This window comes from Arachis hypogaea, chromosome 4, assembly GCF_003086295.3.
Source record: "Arachis hypogaea cultivar Tifrunner chromosome 4, arahy.Tifrunner.gnm2.J5K5, whole genome shotgun sequence".
NCBI classification, from domain to species: domain Eukaryota; kingdom Viridiplantae; phylum Streptophyta; class Magnoliopsida; order Fabales; family Fabaceae; genus Arachis; species Arachis hypogaea.
Window position 1 is genome coordinate 29,197,920 of NC_092039.1, and position 12,037 is coordinate 29,209,956.

Genomic DNA, 12,037 nt, shown 5'->3' on the forward strand with positions numbered 1-12,037 from the left:
TTTTATATTTTAATGTATATTTATATCTGTAATTAATTTTAATGATTAATTTTAATAACAATATCTAATGTAATTGATATTTGTCTCTTTTACATTTATATATGAAAGAGAAAGAAAATCTATAGCATTAATTGTATGTTGATGAATTATTATAAATAAGATTTAGTAACCTGTATTCTAAAGGCATTAATTAAGGTTGCTAATAATAAAAAATTTTAAATATTTTATACTTTAATAAATGCATAATAAATGTATTGATAATTTAAATTTTGTACTAACTTTTATAAAGACTCTTTTAATTTATAATTTTATCATGTGCCCTAAAAATACATGTTAACTAAACCAGTTTATATTTTATATGTAATTGTATTCCACTATTGTTTATAAAGACTAGCTGGCTGTGTGGCTGTGTGTTATCTATTGTATAAATCTTTAGTCTTATCTTTGAAATCAAATCTGTTAAAAGAATAACAAAATCAGCAAAGATTGAAAAAATTGGCATAAAATAGATTTAATTGTGACACACAGACTTTACTATATAGAGATAAGCTTGACATGAAATATGCTGAAATTGATATACGCTCTATTTGTGGCATTGCAGACAATATAATTCCAACCTTCTTCTATATTAAGAGAAATTTAAGATCTTTATTTTGATTCATTATGGCTGGTTGCTACCGTTGCAGTCAATGCAATGTTTACATTTCATTTGTCAATGTTTTATGTCATTTTAATGCATACTTTTCACTATTGCTTCTTTGATGCTGGCATAAATTTTTTTACATTAATTCAGATAGTGAAATAATTTAATAAGATGAGATGAAAATTTTCATTTGTTCACTTTACAATCAAAAAAATATACCTATATTTTTTATTTGAAAACCCAATGTATGAAATTGAAATATGCCTTTAGCCTTTAGTATCTGAATTTTGATGCTATACCAAGTCTTGAGAGTTAATACTAATATATTCAGGTCAGAGGTGGCCAGCTACGAGGATTGATATTTACATATATGACTCAGATTTTGTTGTAGATACGTATTATTATAAAAAGGGGCTACTAATTTTTATTACTAAGTAACTAATTTGACATGCTTGAAATTAATACTAATTTTGTAATTTGTTGTATAGTTCTCATGCATACAGGTTATTGTCGCCCAACAGCTTCTTTACCTCCGACAGCTATACAAGAGTTGCGTGCAACCATTCGTGGGATACAAATTAGTCCGGATGTTATTTAGGAATTATATTAAATTTTTTCTAATATAAAATTATAATTTTTTTTAAAATATTTATTTTGGAAGTTGAATTTATTTTTTTAATATTTTATTAATATTTTATTATATACATAATTCATATAAATTAATGGAAGATTAATTTTTTAGTATTTTATTTGAAAGATTAACTTATTAATATTTTTATTTTATTTTTTTTATTTGTAAAGGATTAGACCATGCTTTTGAAGTGTAACAACAAGTTTTCAATTTTCGGCACGCTTTAAAAGCGTGGTTGTATATTCGTCTTTCGGTACGCTTTAATTTAAAAGCGTGGCAAAAAGTAAAGCGTATCAATAGATCAAGAAAAACGTGATGATAGAGCAACCGGAACGCTTACAGATGTGACCCTTTAAAAGTGTGCCAGTAGCTCAAAAAACGTGACGAAAAGTTATCGACACGCTTTTTTTGTGCTTTTCGACACGTTTTAAAAACGTGGCAAAAAACTTATTTTCTTGTAGTAACCTTATACATAAATAGCTACTAATCATAATTGAACTAGTGATCCAATCGTCAAACTATCGGATTGCTGAATTATTGGTTTAACTAATGAGTTATAGATTGAATTGGTTGAGCTAGTCATAGATAAATAATTATATAAAATTTTGTTTTTATTTTCATAATTAATATATACTTTTAGTTTTATTTTATATTAAATTAACTATTATTTTTAGCTTTTAATAATTCATCAATTAGTTTATATTTATTATATCCATTGAATATCGAGTTTAATTTCGTGCAGTCACATCCAATTCGATTTTCAAAACATTGGGTTTTCCTGTAAAGAAACCCACATTAAAAAATTTGGTTCAATTAAAAAATTAAAATAGAAATTTTAAAATCACATTGAGTAACTCTACCCACACATCCATACATCATATTAGACACCACAACCGCCATTACCTTGTCTAGCCATAGCAGCCAACTATGTCACAGTCGATGTCGTTGACGTTGCTAACCTTGACACCGTCGCTCACCAAGCTAACCTTGCACAAAATTTGTTCTCTCCTTGCCGGCATGCCTCTTTGGTCTCAAATCTATAATCAACTCATCATGACTCACCTCTCTAGTCTCTTCTCACTTTTCCATCCTTCATAGCTTGTTGCACTTTGGTCTTCGGTCTCTGCTATTAATGAGAAAGGGTTGCACATAAAATAACATAACAGAAAAAACTAATGAGAATTGCGTGTGATGAATAATAGGAGAAGATTTTTGTTGGCAAATGGAGTTAACCTCAAAAGTGATCTTTAAGATTGACCACTTGTATCGAAAAGGTCCTCGCGATTTTTATTGCACCATAAACATCTTCAAAATTGAAAAAATTGCATCACATTAGTCCTCTTCTCCTTTTCCTTCCAGTTACTCTCGACGACCACCAAAACAATGGGAGAAAAATTCAGACCAATTACATTATAGAACTTAATCAAAATACTACTATCACACCTAAATACCTAAATATACCTAAATCAGTCACTCTATTTCGACATTGCCATCAAGAAATCACTAATTTAGACACATTGGTGCTCGAAATTGTGATCATCAATGGCGCCATCAACATGGTACGCTCAATTACAATCTCAACTCTTTATCACAACTTCGCACAACTAACCAGCAAGTGCACTGGGTCGTCCAAGTAATAAACCTTACGCGAGTAAGGGTCGATCCCACGGAGATTGTTGGTATGAAGCAAGCTATGGTCATCTCGTAAATCTCAGTCAGGCGGATTCAAATGGTTATGGAGGATTAATAATTAAAAGATGAATAAAACAGAAAATAAAGATAGAGATACTTATGCAATTCATTGGTGAGAATTTCAGATAAGCGTATGGAGATGCTTTGTCCCCCCCGTCTCTCTGCTTTCCTACTGTCTTCATCCAATCCTTCTTACTCCTTTCCATGGCAAGCTGTATGTTGGGCATCACCGTTGTCAATGGCTACAGTCCCGTCCTCTCAGTGAAAATGTTCAATGCGCTCTGTCACAGCACGACTATTCATCTGTCGGTTCTCGATCATGTCAGAATACAATCCAGTGATTCTTTTACGTCTGTCACTAGCGCCCCACAATCGCGAGTTTGAAGCTCGTCACAGTCATTCAATCCTTAAATCCTACTCAGAATACCACAGACAAGATTTAGACCTTCCGGATTCTCTTGAATGCCGCCATCAATTCTAGCTTATACCACGAAGATTCTGATTAAGGGATCCAAGAGATATCCACTCAATCTAAGGTAGAACGGAGGTGGTTGTCAGGCACACGTTCATAGGTGAGAATGATGATGAGTGTCACGGATCATCACATTCATCAAGTTGAGGAACAAGTGATATCTTAGAACAAGAATAAGCCGAATTGAATAGAAGAACAATAGTAATTGCATTAATACTCGAGGTACAGCAGAGCTCCACACCTTAATCTATGGTGTGTAGAAACTCCACCGTTGAAAATACATAAGAACAAGGTCTAGGCATGGCCGAGAGGCCAGCCCCCATAATCTAAGAAATAGACGTCCAAAGATGATCCTAAGATCTAAAGTGATCAAAAGATGAAAATACAATAGCAAAAGGTCCTATTTGTAGAGAACTAGTAGCTTAGGGTTTACAAAGATGAGTAAATGACATAAAAATCCACTTCTGGGCCCACTTGGTGTGTGCTTGGGCTGAGCATTGAAGCTTTCATGTGTAGAGACTTTTCTTGGAGTTAAACGCCAGCTTTTGTGCCAGTTTGGGCATTTAACTCCCATTCTTGTGCCAGTTTCGGCGTTAAACGCCAAAATTCTTGAGCTGATTTGGAACGCTGGTTTGGGCCATCAAATCTCAGGCAAAGTATGGACTATTATATATTTCTAGAAAGTCCAGGATGTCTACTTTCAAACGCAATTGAGAGCGTGCCAATTGGGCTTCTGTAGCTCCAGAAAATCCACTTCGAGTGCAGGGAGGTCAGAATCCAACAGCATCTGCAGTCCTTTTTAGTCTCTGAATCAGATTTTTGCTCAGGTCCCTCAATTTCAGCCAGAAAATACCTGAAATCACAGAAAAACACACAAACTCATAGTAAAGTCAAGAAAAATGAATTTTAAATAAAAACTAATAAAAATATAATAAAAACTAACTAAAACATACTAAAAACATACTAAAAACAATGCCAAAAAGCGTATAAATTATCCGCTCATCACAACACCAAACTTAAATTGTTGCTTGTCCCCAAGCAACTGAAAATCAAATAAGATAAAAAGAAGAGAATATGCAATGCATTCCAAAAACATCTATGAAGATCAGTATTAATTAGATGAGCGGGGCTTTTAGCTTTTTGCCTCTGAACAGTTTTGGCATCTCACTCTATCCTTTGAAATTCAAAATGATTGGCTTCTATAAGAACTCAGAATCCAGATAGTGTTATTGATTCTCCTAGTTAAGTATGATGATTCTTGAACACAGCTACTTTATGAGTCTTGGCCGTGGCCCAAAGCACTCTGTCTTCCAGTATTACCACCGGATACATACATGCCACAGACACATAACTGGTGAACCTTTTTCAGATTGTGACTCAGCTTTGCTAGAGTCCCCAATTAGAGGTGTCCAGGGTTCTTAAGCACACTCTTTTTGCCTTGGATCACAACTTTATTTTTACCCTTGCCTTTTGGTTTAAAGGGCTATTGGCTTTTTCTGCTTGCTTTCTCTCTCTCTCTCTCTCTCTCTCTCTCTCTCTCTCTCTCTCTTTTGAATTCACTGCTTTTCTTGCTTCAAGAATCATTTTTATGATTTTTCAGATCCTCAGTAACATGTCTCCTTTTTCATCATTCTTACAAGAGCCAACATTCATGAACAACAAATTCAAAAGATATATGCACTGTTCAAGCATACATTCAGAAGTCAAAGTATTGCCACCACATTAAAATAATTAATCTGTTATAAAATTTGAAATTCATGCAATTCTTCTCTTTTTCAATTAAGAACATTTTTCATTTAAGAAAGGTGATGGATTCATAGGACATTCATAACTTTAAGGCATAGACACTAAGAAACTAATGATCATAAGACACAAACATAGATAAACATAAGCATAAAAATTCAAAAAACAGAAAAATAAAGAACAAGGAGATTAAAGAACGGGTCCACCTTAGTGATGGCGGCTTGTTCTTCCTCGTGAAGATCTTATGGAGTGCTTGAGCTCCTCAATATCTCTTCCTGACCTTTGTTGCTCCTCTCTCATGATTCTTTGATCTTCTCTAATTTCATGGATGAGGATGGAATGTTCTTGGTGCTCCACCCTTAGTTGTCCCATGTTGGAACTTAATTCTCCTAGGAAGGTGTTAATTTGCTCCCAACAGTTTTGTGGAGGAAAGTGCATCCCTTGAGGCATCTCAGGGATTTCATGATGAGGAGTTTCCTCATGCTCATGTCCATGAGTGGGATCTCTTGTTTGCTCCATCCTTTTCTTAGTGGTATCCATGAGGACTTGGTCCAACCTTTGATCAAAGTTGACCATTTTTGAGTTTGAAAGGGACCTCGGGGATCACCTTCTTCTTGGCCACAACTTCATAGAAGTGGTCTTGATGCACCCTTGAGATGAATCTCTCCATCTCCTATGACTCAGAGGTGGAAGCTTTTGCCTTCCCTTTCCTCTTTCTAGAGGTTTCTCTGGCCTTAGATGCCATAAATGGTTATGGAAAAACAAAAAGCAATGCTTTTACTACACCAAACTTAGAAGGTTTGCTCGTCCTCGAGCAAAAGAAGAAAGAAGAGAGTAGAATAAGAAGAAATAGAGGAGATGGAGGTGGCTTTGTTTTTCGGCCAAGGGGGAGAAGTAGTGTGTAGGTTGTGTGAAAATAAAGGAGTAAAGATGGGTTTATATAGGGGTGGAGAGAGGGGTAGGGTTCGTCCAATATGGGAGGGAAAGTGGTTTGAATTTGAATGGTGAGGTAAGTGGGGTTTTATGAAGGATGGATGTGAGAGGTGAAGAGAATGGTGGGATTTGATAGGTGAGGGGTTTTGGGGAAAGAGGTGTTGAGGTGATTGGTGAATGGGTGAAGAAGAGAGAGAGTGGTGGGGTAGGTGGGGATCCTATGGGGTCCACAGATCCTGAGGTGTCAAGGATAATTCATCCCTGCACCAAGAGGCGAGCAAAAATGCTCATTCTGCCAATCCTGGCGTTAAACGCTAGGCTGTTGCCCATTTCTGGCGTTTAACGCCAGCTTCTTGCCCATTCCTGGCGTTAAACGCCGGTCTGGTGCCCCTTTCTGGCGTTAAACGCCCAGAATGGTGCTAGACTGGGCGTTAAACGCCCATTTTGCTATCTTCACTGGCGTTTAAACGCCAGCAAGTTCTCCTCCAGGGTGTGCTGTTTCTTTTTCTGTTTTTCATTCTGTTTTTGCTTTTTCAATTGATTTTATGACTTCCCATGATCATCAACCTATAGAAAACATAAAATAACAATGGAAAATAGATAAATATAACATTGGGTTGCCTCCCAACAAGCGCTTCTTTAATGTCAGTAGCTTGACAGTAGGCTCTCATGGAGCCTTACAGATACTCAGAGCAATGTTGGAACCTCCAAACACCAAACTTAGAGTTTGAATGTGGGGGTTCAACACCAAACTTAGAATTTGGTTGTGGCCTCCCAACACCAAACTTAGAGTTTGAATGTGGGGGCTCTGTTTGACTCTATTTTGAGAGAAGCTCTTCGTGCTTCCTCTCCATGGTTATAGAGGGATATCCTTGATCTTTAAACATAAAGGATTCTTCATTCACTGAATGATCAATTCTCGTCTGTCAACATCAATCACAGCCTTTGCTGTGGCTAGGAAGGGTCTGCCAAGGATGATGGATTCATCCATGCACTTCCCAGTCTCTAGGACTATGAAATCAACAGGGATGTAATGGTCTTCAATCTTTACCAGAACATCCTCTACAAGTCCATAAGCCTGTTTTCTTGAATTGTCTGCCATCTCTAGTGAGATTCTTGCAGCTTGTACCTCAAAAATCCATAGCTTCTCCATTACAGAGAGAGGCATAAGGTTTATGCTTGACCCTAGGTCACACAGGGCCTTCTCAAAGGTCATGGTGCCTATGGTACAAGGTATTGAGAACTTCCCAGGGTCCTGTCTCTTTTGAGGTAATCTCTACCTAGTCAAGTCATCCAGTTCTTTGGTGAGCAAAGGGGGTTCAACCTCCCAAGTCTCATTACCAAATAACTTGTCATTTAGCTTCATGATTGCTCCAAGGTACTTAGCAACTTGCTCTTCAGTGACATCTTCGTCCTCTTCAGAGGAAGAATATTCATCAGAGCTCATGAATGGCAGAAGTAAATCCAATGGAATCTCTATGGTCTCAGTGTAAGCCTCAGATTCCCATGGTTCCTCATTAGGGAACTCATTGGAGGCCAGTGGACGTCCATTGAGGTCTTCCTCAGTGGCGCTCACTGCCTCTTTCTCCTCTCCAAATTCGGCCATGTTGATGGCCTTACACTCTCCTTTTGGATTTTCTTCTGTATTGCTTGGAAGAGTACTAGGAGGGAGTTCAGTAACTTTCTTACTCAACTGACCGACTTGTGCCTCCAAGTTTCTAATGGAGGACCTTGTTTCAGTCATGAAACTTTTAGTGGTTTTGATTAGATCAGAGACCATGGTTGCTAAGTCAGAGTGGCTCTGCTTAGAATTCTCTGTCTGTTGCTGAGAAGATGATGGAAAAGGCTTGCCATTGCCAAACCTGTTTCTTCCACCATTATTGTTGTTGAAACCTTGTTGAGGTCTCTGTTGATCCTTCCATGAGAGATTTGGATGATTTCTCTATGAAGGATTATAGGTGTTTCCATAGGGTTCTCCCATGTAATTCACCTCTTCCATTGAAGGGTTCTCAGGATCATAAGCTTCTTCTTTAGATGAAGCGTCCTTAGTACTGCCTAGTGCAGCTTGTATTCCAAACAGACTTTGAAAAATCATATTGACTTGTTGAGTCAATATTTTGTTCTGAGCCAATATGGCATTCAGAGTATCAATCTCAAGAACTCCTTTCTTCTGATTCGTCCCATTGTTCACAGGATTCCTTTCAGAAGTGTACATAAATTGGTTATTTGCAACCATTTCAATGAGTTCTTGAGCTTCTGCAGGTGTCTTCTTCAGATGAAGAGATCCTCTAGCAGAGCTGTCCAATGACATCTTAGACAGTTCAGACAGACCATCATAGAAGATACCTATGATGTTCCATTCAGAAAGCATGTCAGAAGGACACTTTCTGATCAATTGTTTGTATCTTTTTCAAGTTTCATAAAGGGATTCACCTTCCTTCTGTCTGAAGGTTTGGACTTCCACTCTAACCTTACTCAATTTTTGAGGAGGAAAGAACTTTGCCAAGAAGGCATTGACTAACTTTTCCTAAGAGTTCAGGCTTTCTTTAGGTTGTGAGTCCAACCATATCCTAGCTCTGTCTCTTACAGCAAAAGGGAATAGCATAAGTCTGTAGACCTCAGGGTCAACCCCATTGGTCTTGACAGTGTCACAGATTTGCAAGAATTCAGCTAAAAACTGATGAGGATCTTCCAACGGAAGTCCATGGAACTTGCAATTCTGTTGCATTAGAGAAACTAATTGAGGCTTAAGCTCAAAGTTGTTTGCTCCAATGACAGGGATGGAGATGCTTCTCCCATAGAAGTCGGGAGTAGGTGCAGTAAAGTCATCCAGCACCTTCCTTGCATTGTTTGCATTGTTGTTGTTTTCGGCTGCCATGTCTTCTTCTTTGAAGATTTCTGTTAGGTCCTCTACAGAAAATTGTGCTTTAGCTTCTCTTAGCTTTCGCTTCAAGGTCCTTTCAGGTTTAGGGTCAGCTTCAACAAGAATGCCTTTGTCTTTGCTCCTGCTCATATGAAAGAGAAGAAAACAAAAAAATATGGAGTCCTCTATGTCACAGTATAGAGATTCCTTGAGGGGTCAGAGGAAAAGAAGAATAGAAGGAGGAGGTAGAAGAATTCGAACTTATCAAGAGAGATAGAGTTCGAATTGTGCATTGAGGAGGAGTGTTAGTCCATAAATAGAAGGATGTGAGAAGAGGGGAAGAAATTTTTGAAAATTAAAGTGAATTAATTAAAAGAAATTTTGAAAAATGGTAATTGATTTTCGAAAACTAAGATTGGGAAAGAAATTAAGTGAAATTTGAAAAAGATTTTAAAATTAGAAATCAAAAAGATATGATTGAAAACTATTTTGAAAAAGATGTGATTAAGAAGATATGATTGAAAAGATATAGTTTTAAAAAGATATGATTGAAAAGATATGATTGAAAAACAATTTAAAAAAAAGATTTGATTTTTAAAATTAATGACTTGGCTAACAAGAAATTTAAAAGATATGATTCAGACATTAAACCTTTCTCAACAGAAAAGACAACATACTTGAAATGTTGAATCAAATCATTAATTGTTAGCAAGTATTTTTGAAAATGGAAAGAAATTGATTTTGAAAATATATGATTGAAAAGATATGATTTGAAAAAGATTTGATTTTGAAAAATTATGAAAACTTGAAAAAAAAATTGAATTAAAAACAGAATCTTCTCTTTTGTGCCATCCTGGCGTTAAACGCCCAGAATGGTATCCATTCTGGCGTTTAACGCCCAAAACTCTATCCTTTTGGGCGTTAAACGCCTAGCCAGGCACCCTAGCTGGCGTTTAAACACCAGTTTTCCTTCCTCACTGGGCGTTTTGAACGCCCACTTTTTCTGTGTAATTCCTCTGCTGAATGTTCTGAATCTTCAATTCCCTGTATTATTGACTTGAAAAGACACAAATTAAATTTTTTTTAGATTTTTAATAATGAGGAATAATCAAAATGAAACTAAGATCAAATAAACAATGCATGCAAGACACCAAACTTAGAAGTTTGTATACTATTGACACTAACAAATTGAGAATGCATATGAGAAACAACAAAACACTCAAGACAAGAGAATTTAAAGATCAGAGTAAGGAAATCATCAAGAACTACTTGAAGATCAATGAAGACACATGATTGAATTCAAAAAAAATGCAAGAAGAATAGAAACATGCAATTGACACCAAACTTAAAATGAGACACTAAACTCAACAAGAAACATAAAATATTTTTTGTTTTTATGATTTTGTAATTTTTTTGGTTTTTTCAAAAATTATGTGGAAAAAGAAAATGAAGAGGATCAAAACTTTTAATAAGAATTCTAGGAATCATGCAATGTTAGTCTAAAGCTGTAGTCTAAAAAGATTAGACATGGCTAGCCAAGCTTCAGCAGGACATTACATTCAAGAGCTAAATTGATGAGAATCAATCAGCTTTGGTGATGATAGGAACATTACCTTGAAACTCTAGAATTCATTCTTAAAAATTCTGAAGAAAAATACCTAATCTAAGCAACAAGATGAACCGTCAGTTGTCCAAACTCAAACAATCCCCGGCAACGGCGCCAAAAACTTGGTGTTGTTGCCGGATCAAAACTTGGCACTGTTATTGCAGGGAACAAATGCGAAACTGTAGTTAGGACATTTAATTCCCCGGCAACGGCGCCAAAAACTTGGTGCACGAAATTGTGATCATCAATGGCGCCATCAACATGGTATGCTCAATTGCAATCTCAACTCTTTATCACAACTTCGCACAACTAACCAGCAAGTGCACTGGGTCGTCCAAGTAATAAACCTTACGCGAGTAAGGGTCGATCCCACGGAGATTGTTGGTATGAAGCAAGCTATGGTCATCTTGTAAATCTCAGTCAGGCAGATTCAAATGGTTATGGAGGATTAATAATTAAAAGATGAATAAAACATAAAATAAAGATAGAGATACTTATGCAATTCATTGGTGAGAATTTTAGATAAGCGTGCGGAGATGCTTTGTCCCTTCCGTCTCTCTGATTTCCTACTGTCTTCATCCAATCCTTCTTACTCCTTTCCATGGCAAGCTGTATATTGGGCATCACCGTTGTCAATGGCTACAGTTCCGTCCTCTCGGTGAAAATGTTCAACGCACTCTGTCACAGCACGGCTATTCATCTGTCGGTTCTCGATCATGTCGGAATAGAATCCAGTGATTCTTTTGCGTCTGTCACTAACGCCCCACAATCGCGAGTTTGAAGCTCGTCACAGTCATTCAATCCTTAAATTCTACTCAAAATACCACAGACAAGGTTTAGACCTTCCGGATTCTTTTGAATGCCGCCATCAATTCTAGCTTATACCACGAAGATTCTGATTAAGGGATCCAAGAGATATCCACTCAATCTAAGGTAGAACGGAGGTGGTTGTCAGGCACACGTTCATAGGTGAGAATGATGATGAGTGTCACGGATCATCACATTCATCAAGTTGAGGAACAAGTGATATCTTAGAACAAGAATAAGCCGAATTGAATAGAAGAACAATAGTAATTGCATTAATACTCGAGGTACAGCAGAGCTCCACACCTTATTCCAGTGATGCATTGTACTCTTTTAACATGAATTGGAAAACCACCTGAAAGCCTTCCACCAAAGCACTTTTATTAGATTCTGCATGGATAAACTCACATAATAATACCACCAGATTATTTTTAGCATTTAACAAGTATCCACCCACTTATGTACTTTATTTTGTAGGCACATAGTCCACACACTACAAGAAAAATACCCATTCAAGTACACTTGAAAAATGTAGCCAAAAGTGAAAAAAAATGATGCCTCAGGCTACGGCTACGCTTTCTGGGCTACGGCTACGCTTTTTGGGGTGATTCCTATTCGGCCGTTGCCTATTCTCAAAGGTTACGCTTTTC